This window comes from Cupressus sempervirens, chromosome 11 (genome assembly GCF_028749045.1).
Source record: "Cupressus sempervirens isolate cs-2001-9-10 chromosome 11, ASM2874904v1, whole genome shotgun sequence".
In the NCBI taxonomy this organism is placed as follows: domain Eukaryota; kingdom Viridiplantae; phylum Streptophyta; class Pinopsida; order Cupressales; family Cupressaceae; genus Cupressus; species Cupressus sempervirens.
Genome location: NC_143128.1, coordinates 578,365,808 through 578,374,318, shown reverse-complemented (window position 1 = coordinate 578,374,318; position 8,511 = coordinate 578,365,808).

The following is an 8,511-nucleotide window of genomic DNA, read 5'->3' as shown; positions in this document are numbered from 1 at the left end:
CCCTAAGGGTCCTTAGAACCCTAGGGACATATGTCATCATTTAATAGGTCAAAATGGGTCATAGGTCACCCTATGACCCCCTTTGACCCATATGAACAATTCTAATATGTCCCTAAGGGTCCTTGGACCTCTAGGGACATATGTCTTCATTTAATGGGTCAAAGGGGGTCATAGGTCACCCTATGACCCCCTTTGACCCATATTAGCCATTATAATATGTCCTTAGGGGTCCTAGGACCCTTAGGGACATATGTCTTCATTTAATGGATCAAAAGGGGTCATAGATCACCCTACGACCCCCTTTGACCCATATAACAATTCTAATATGTCCTTAGGGGTCCTTGGACCCCTAGGGACATATGTCATCATTTAATGGGTCAAAGGGGGTCATAGGTCACCCTATGACCCCCTTTGACCCATGTTAACCATTCTAATATGTCCTTAGGGGTCCTAGGAACCCTACAGACATATGTCATCATTTAATCGGTTAAAGGGGGTAATATGTCACCCTATGACCTCCTTTAATCCATATGAACAATTCTAATATGTCCCTAGGGGTCTTTGGACCCCTAGGGACATATGTCATCATTTAATAGGTGAAAGGGGGTTATAGGTCACACTATGAACCCCTTTGACTCATATTAACCATTCTAATATGTCCTTAGGGGTCCTAAGATCCCTAGGAAACATATGTCATCATTTAATCAGTTAAAGGGGGTAATACGTCACCCTCTGACCCCCTTTGACACATATGAACAATTCTAATATGTCCCTAGGAGTCCTAGGACCCTTAGGGACATATGTCATCATTTAATGGGTCAAAGGGGGTCATAAGTTTAACCTATGACCCCCTTTGACCATATGAACAATTCTAATATGTTCCTAGGGGTCTTATGACCCCTAGGGACATACGTCGTCATTTAATGGGTGACCTATGACTCGCTTTGACTCATATGAATAATTTTAATATGTCCTTAGGGGTCCTTGGACCCTTAGGCACATATGTCATCATTTAATGGGTCAAAGGGGGTCATAGGTCACCCTATGACCCCTTTCAACTCATATTAACCATTCTAATATGTCTGTAGGAGTCATAGGACCCCTAGGGACATATGTCATCATTTAATGAGTCAAATATGAACAATTCTAATATGTCCCTAGGGGTCCTTTGACCCCTATAGACATATGTCATCATTTAATGGGACAAAGGGGGTCATAGGTCACCCTATGACCCCCTTTGACCCATATTAACCATTCTAATATGTCTCTAGGACCCCTAGGGACATATGTCGTCATTTAATCTATTAAAGAGGGTGATAGGTCACCCTATGACCCTCTTTGATCCATATGAACAATTTTAATATGTACTTAGGGGTCCTAGGACTCTTAGGGACATATGTCATCATTTAATGCGTCAAAGAGGGTCATAGGTTCCCTTTGATCATATGAACAATTCTAATATGTCCCTAGGGGTCCTAGGACCCCTAGGGACATATGTCATCATTTAATGGGTCAAAGGGTTCATAGGTCACCCTATGACCCCTTTTGACCCATATTAACCATTCTAATATGTTCCTAGGGGTCCTAGGACTCCTAGAGACATATGTCATCATTTAATGGGTTAAAGGGGGTCATAGAGTGAACCTATGACACCTTTTTACTAATATGAACAATTTTAATATGTCACTAGGGGTCCTAGTACCGCTAGGGACATATGTCATCATTTAATGGGTCAAAAGAGGTCATAGGTTACCCTCTGACCCCCTTTGACCGATATGAACAATTCTAATATGTCTCTAGGAGTCCTTGGACCCCTAGGGACATATGTCGTCATTTAATAGGTCAAAGGGGGTCATAGGTCACTCTATCACCCCCTTTGACCCATATTAACCATTCTAATATGCACCCTATGACCCCCTTTGACCCATATGAACAATTCTAATATGTCCCTAGGGGTCCTTGGACCCATATGAACATATATCGTCATTTAATGGTTCAAAAGGGGTCATAGGTCACCCTATGACCCCCTTTGACCCATATTAACCATTCTAATATGTCCTTAGGGGTCCTAGGACCCCTAGGGACATATGTCATCATTTAATAGATTGAAGGGGGTCATAGGTCACTCTATGACCCCCTTTGACCCATATGAATAATTCTAATATGTCCCTAGGAGTCCTTCAACCCCTAGGGACATATGTCATTATTTAATAGGTCAAAGAAGGTCATAGGTCACCCTATGACCCCCTTTAACCCATAGTAACCATTCTAATATGTCCCTAGGGGTTCTAGGACCCCTCGAGACATATGTCATCATTTAATGGGTCACCTATGACCCCCTTTGACCCATACGAACAATTCTAATATGTCCCTAGGGGTCCTCTTACCCCTAGGAACATATGCCATCATTTAATGGGTCAAAGGGGATAATAGGTCACCCTATGACCCCCTTTGACCCATATTAACCATTCTAATATGTCCTTAGGGGTCTTAGGGACATATGTCATCATTTACTCGGTTAAAGAAGGTAATAAGTCACCCTATGACCCCTTTTGACTCATATGAACAATTCTAATATGTCCTTATGGGTCCTAGGACCCTTAGGGACATATTTCATCATTTAATAGGTCAAAGAGGGTCATAGGGTGAACCTTTGATCCCCTTTGACCATATGAACAATTCTAATATGTCCCTAGGTGTCCTAGGACTCCTAGGGGCATATGTCATCATTTAATGGGTCAAAGGGGGTCATAGGTCACCCTATGATCCCCTTTGATCCATATGAACAATTCTAATATGTCCCTAGGGGTCCTAGGACCCCTAAGAACATATGTCATCATTTAATGAGTCAAAGAGAGTCATAAGATGAACCTATGTCCCCCTTTGACCATATGAACAATTCTAATATGTCCCTAGGGGTCCTAAATAAATCAAAGAGGGTCATAGGTCACCCTATGACCCCGTTTGATCCATTGAATGATGACAAATGTCACTAGAGGTTCTAGGACCCCTAGGGACATATTAGAATTATTCATATGGGTCAAAATATATATCCCTAGGGGTCTTAAGACCCCTAAGAACATATTATAATTGTTCATATGGGTCAAAGGGGTTCATAGATTGACCTATCACCCCCTTTGACCCATTACATGTCGACATATGTCCCTAGGACCCTTAGGGACATATGAGAATCACTCCTATGGGTCATAGGGGGTCATAGGTTGACCTATGGCCCCCTTCAACATATTACATGATGACATATGTCCCTAGGAGTCTTAGGACCCCTGAGGACATATTTCATTCTTATGGTTCAAAGGGCTTTGACCCATTAAATGACTTAGAATTGTTAATATGGGTCAAAGAGGGTCATAGGGTGACCTATGACCCCCCATGACCCATTAAATGATGACATATGTCCCTATGGGTCCTAGGACCCCTAGGGACATATTAGAATTGTTCATATGGGTCAAAGGGGGTCATAAGTTGACCTATCACCCCCTTTAACCCATTACATGACGACATATGTCTCTAGGACCCCTAGAGACATATGAGAATCACTCTTATTATACATGTTAATATGTATGTTATTAATATATATATAATAACGTAATATTTTCATTAAATATAATATGTATTATATATTATTATATTAATATGTATGTTATTAATATATATTATTATATAATATGTTACATTATTATACATATATTATATTTAACAAAAATATTACGTTATTATATATATATATATATTAATAACATACATATTAATATAATAATATATAATACATATTATATATATATAATATATTTATTTATTTATTTATTTATTTATTATGTTATTATATTTAGTAAAAATAATAATAATATAAATTATATTTATAGATTATAATAAGAATAATGTAATATATTATTATATATTAATAGATTATATCTTATATCTTTACATTACATTAGTGTATATATATATATATATATATAATATATTAAAATACATCTTTACATAGTAATATAACTGAAATAATTTATAAATAATAAGCTATAGCTTTTAAACTCGATTTTCCCTCCAAAATGTGTTGGGATTTCAAATTTTTTAGCAAAATTCATTGAGCCATATCAGATATCCGATTAGGCTTGGTATTTACCAACCCTTCCCTGTCAACTCAAAAAATGTGTTTGAAGAGGGTTTTAGTGATACTCAGACTTCGAGTAGCCGTCTGACAATGTTATTTTGATGGAAATTGAATGAAACAAAAAAAGTTCTTTAATATCACTCTCGAGATTCCATCAATATAGTTTTTGTCAAATTCTGAGCTTGATAAGTATTTATTAGTTAATTATCAATGAAGATTATTGTAAAGTGCTTATTGACATACTGATTGAAAAATAGCTATAACTTTCAAACGGTATAACATTTTTTAAATATAAAAGTTGCGTCACATTCTATGCTTTGCCTAGTATAAGAAAAAATAAATTAAATTAAATTTGATAAAATTTTCTATTAGTTAAGGTGGTCAGACATGGGACTTTTTTTTCTAAAAAAAATTTTGTAGAAAATTCATATTTAATTATTTATTTGGAATAAAAATACCAAAAAATATGCATCACATCCGACCATGAGTCTACTTTTCATATCTATAATTATATTAAAAAAATGTTATCATTTTATTTTGATTAAGGTGGTTAGACATACACCTACTTTTTATTTTTGCCCTTAAATTTTCATAGTACTGCATTAAAATTCAAACTTTTGACCAATCAGTTTTTTTTTCTCCTAATGAGACCTAGTAGTTTAGAAACTACATTCAATTTCCTACAGATTATTTTCTTACAACTTTTTGATATAAAGTCCATAACCACTTTAAAATTATGTGTCGAGTTGACATAACCCTAATTTGTTTGTTTTCCACTGCCACTTAAGGCCATAGTTTGGTTGACCATGATCTTGCACATACCCATCATCTCTATGTGTCTTCTCCAACTTTAACTATCCATCATCCAAAACTAACTAAATCAAATGGTACCAAAACTATATTGATGCAACAACCAATATTGATGGTAGGGGTTAGTTTTGTTTGATGGTGTTCTGCTGGTAGTTGACCGGTTCTGTTAATGGGCTAGCCCCCTAGTTTTGGCTATTTTTAATTCAAAAACAACCAATATTGATCTCCAATCAAAAAAAAATTTAGGGTATCCACCAGGTCATTCACTTGAAAAATAGGGCTTCTACACATCCTATTTCTTCTAAGGATCCTAGCCAATAGATCCTACTCCTTCAACTGGTGCACATCAATTTTGATAGTACAAGATTACTCATAACTTCCTCCAACACAATTACCCCCAATACTCATTGGACCTTCCCACATTATCAAATTGAAACCTAGGTAATCCTTAGGTCTCTCTCGAAGATTGCTAACCCAAAACAAGGTCACAACCCAAATTGAGTTGCAATCCACAAGTGCATTTGCACTCAAATGCTTTGAAAAGGGCTACAAGGATAAGCCCTCCAAAAACACAACAACCTGAAAATATAGAAAAATCCCTTAACAATTACCTTAAAATAATTACCATTCCCAATGCCCCTTTTTAGTGATATTGAAGATTTTGAAGGTCTTGAGTTCTCAACTTGTCTGTATAGTACAAGAAGAGTTTTAGCCTAGAAATTAGGGCTTTGAGGGTTTACAAGTTCTCTAATGCAAAAAATAATTTTACATTCCTTGGAGTATGCACCAAAGATTCTACTCAAGATTGGGACTAATACACCTCACCTTCTAACTCTCCACATGCTTGGATTGGAGTATTTGCACTTCCAATTCTATCCATAGCTCCCTTCTGCTCTATGATCCCTAACCAAGCTGGAATGGCTTGCATAAGGCATCACCGTAAAAACCACAACTATGATTTCCATAGGCCCTCCATTATTTTACATGGATTAAATGGATTTTTTTTCCAAATCCCAAGAAGCCATACAATCTCTATGGTGGGAAGTGGCCCTAGAACTCCATTTGTACTAACAATTCTATTTAGAACAATAAACTGCTGAAATCTAAAAAAATTAATCTAAACACACAAAAACTTGTTGAATGAAAAATAAAAGAATAACATAATCTCTAAATGGTCTCTACTAGCACTTCCAACACTAAAAAATTTGAAACTAATCCATACACATGCCAAAACTTAGGAAAAGCTAAATTGTCATTAAAGTGTTGCTTTCTCTGTTCGTACAATAGAAAATCCAATTTCTCCAACCCTTGGACCAGGTGGATATTGGCCTTATATATCCCTAACATGAACATTCCAAACTGAATTAGGTAGTTGAATATCTCTAACTCATAAGTTTCTTGTTTTGCAATAAATTGACAAAAAGTTTTCAATGACAACTTTTGTAAGATTTAGTAATTTTTGTAGTTTTTAACATCCACTTCCCAAAATTTCCCTAACTGATAAAAAACTATGGAAAAGGTCTTAAATGGTCCCTAAACACCTAAAAAGGTTTATCAAACACTTACTTGACCTATTTAGCAATCAAAACTTTAAAAAAATCTATAGAGCCAAATTAGCAATTTTGAGTAACTATAGACAACTTCACCATTTTGGGCTCTTCCAACCTACCCATTCATACCTCAAGACCAATTTATTCCTCTTATTAATCTAGAGTGATGTGGATGGCATCACTATAGGCCAAAATATCTAAGAATCCCTAGGTCTATCACTAGCCTACCTAGGTCCTCCTGTACTATACTCTCCCCAATCAAAAAGACTAAGTTATATCTGATGGTAACATGTCCAAAGAAATGCCAAATGTATTGAACTTTCTTTCAAAAACCCAAGTACCCTCTGAAGTTGGCTTACCCTTCCATTTTATGAGGTGCTCCATATACACCTTATTTCTTATGGGCTTCTTCACTCTGGAACCTAACACCTTCTCTACCTCCAACGTGTTGATACTAGGTGTTGAAGCATGTTCAATGCCATCTTAAAAATTTAGACCAGCCTATGATAACATACCTTTGAATGCCACCAAGTCATGTACATTCTAATAGTAAGTCTACCTTATAGGCATTTTCTCCATACTTTGCTAAGATTTTGCAAGGCCCTACCTTCTTCATCTGTAGCTTAGTGGGCACACCTTTTTGAAGCCTTGCTTTATTCAAATGGACCATGATGTAGTCAGCAACATCAAACTAATCATCTTTCCTCTTTTCATCCACTTTGGCCTTTAGTTTTTGAGTGTTATCTTGGATGGTCTTCTTGACTTTCTCTTGAATCTCCTTCATGGTTTGAACAAAGTCTTTAGCTTGACCACTCCTTTGATCCATATCTCCAAGATATCTCAGTTCACATATAGCCCTTGGATGGATTCCATAAACTATCTCAAAAGGACTCTTTCCAATAGTCCTATTCATGTTGTTATTAGCATGTGAGACGATAACATTCCAAACTATCTAGTCATATTATTTAGTTAGGCATCTTGGAAGATTACATAAGGTCCTACTAACCACTTCAATTTGACCATCAGTTTGGTGATAACAAGATGAACCAAAAGACATGTTTATGCCAAGCTTTCTCCACAAAGTTTTCCAAAAATGGCTCATAAATTTGACATCCCTAACTGACACTATGGTTAATGGAAGTCCATGAATCCTCGAATCCTCTTTTAAAAATAGATGGTAAATATGACTTGCATCATGAGTTGTCCTACATGGGATGAAATGTCCCATTTTACTAAATCTATCAACAACAACATAAGGGTATGTGCAGGATCATGGTATGCCAAAAAGTAGCGATGTGAAAGACTGGAGTTTGAAAACATCTAAAAGCATTTCAAAATCTACTCTAACTTTTTTCCACCCATCTCAGTACCAAGGCAAAAATTTTGGGCCAAACCTTATCAGGTATTCGATCCATTATCAGGTATTTGATATAAGACCAGATACCTAAAACATGTGACTTTGAGTTTAAAGATGAACTCAAGAGAAAATAACACATTTGCATTTGGATTTGTTTTGAGCTAACTCCATTTCAATTATATGATATAGGTAAACATTTTTTTTTAATTTATTTATGATTTTGAATGAATTTTAATATAGATTAGGTTTTTATAACAAAAATCATTGAAATTTGGTTTTTTTTAATAGAAATCATTGAAAATTAGATTTTTTTGAATAGAAATAGTTGACAATTAAGTTTTTATAATAGAATAACTTTTTTATAATTTAATAGGTATGGCTGACCCAAATGATGACACTGTGGCATGAAACAATGTTCCTCGTAACCCTCCACCAAATGATCCCCTACCCCCTTAAAACCCTCCTCAAATTTAAAATTTGATATATGAAAATATCACCAAACTGATGGTTTTGCAAACCACATATCACAATATACCTGCATTAGTTCCCATGTTATCCATATTAAACACCATAGTGGACAATATTGAAACACTTACCAATGAACAAAATGTTGCTCTTAACTGGCATGAGCAAATGCATGCCATGTTTGATGATGGGTTGGA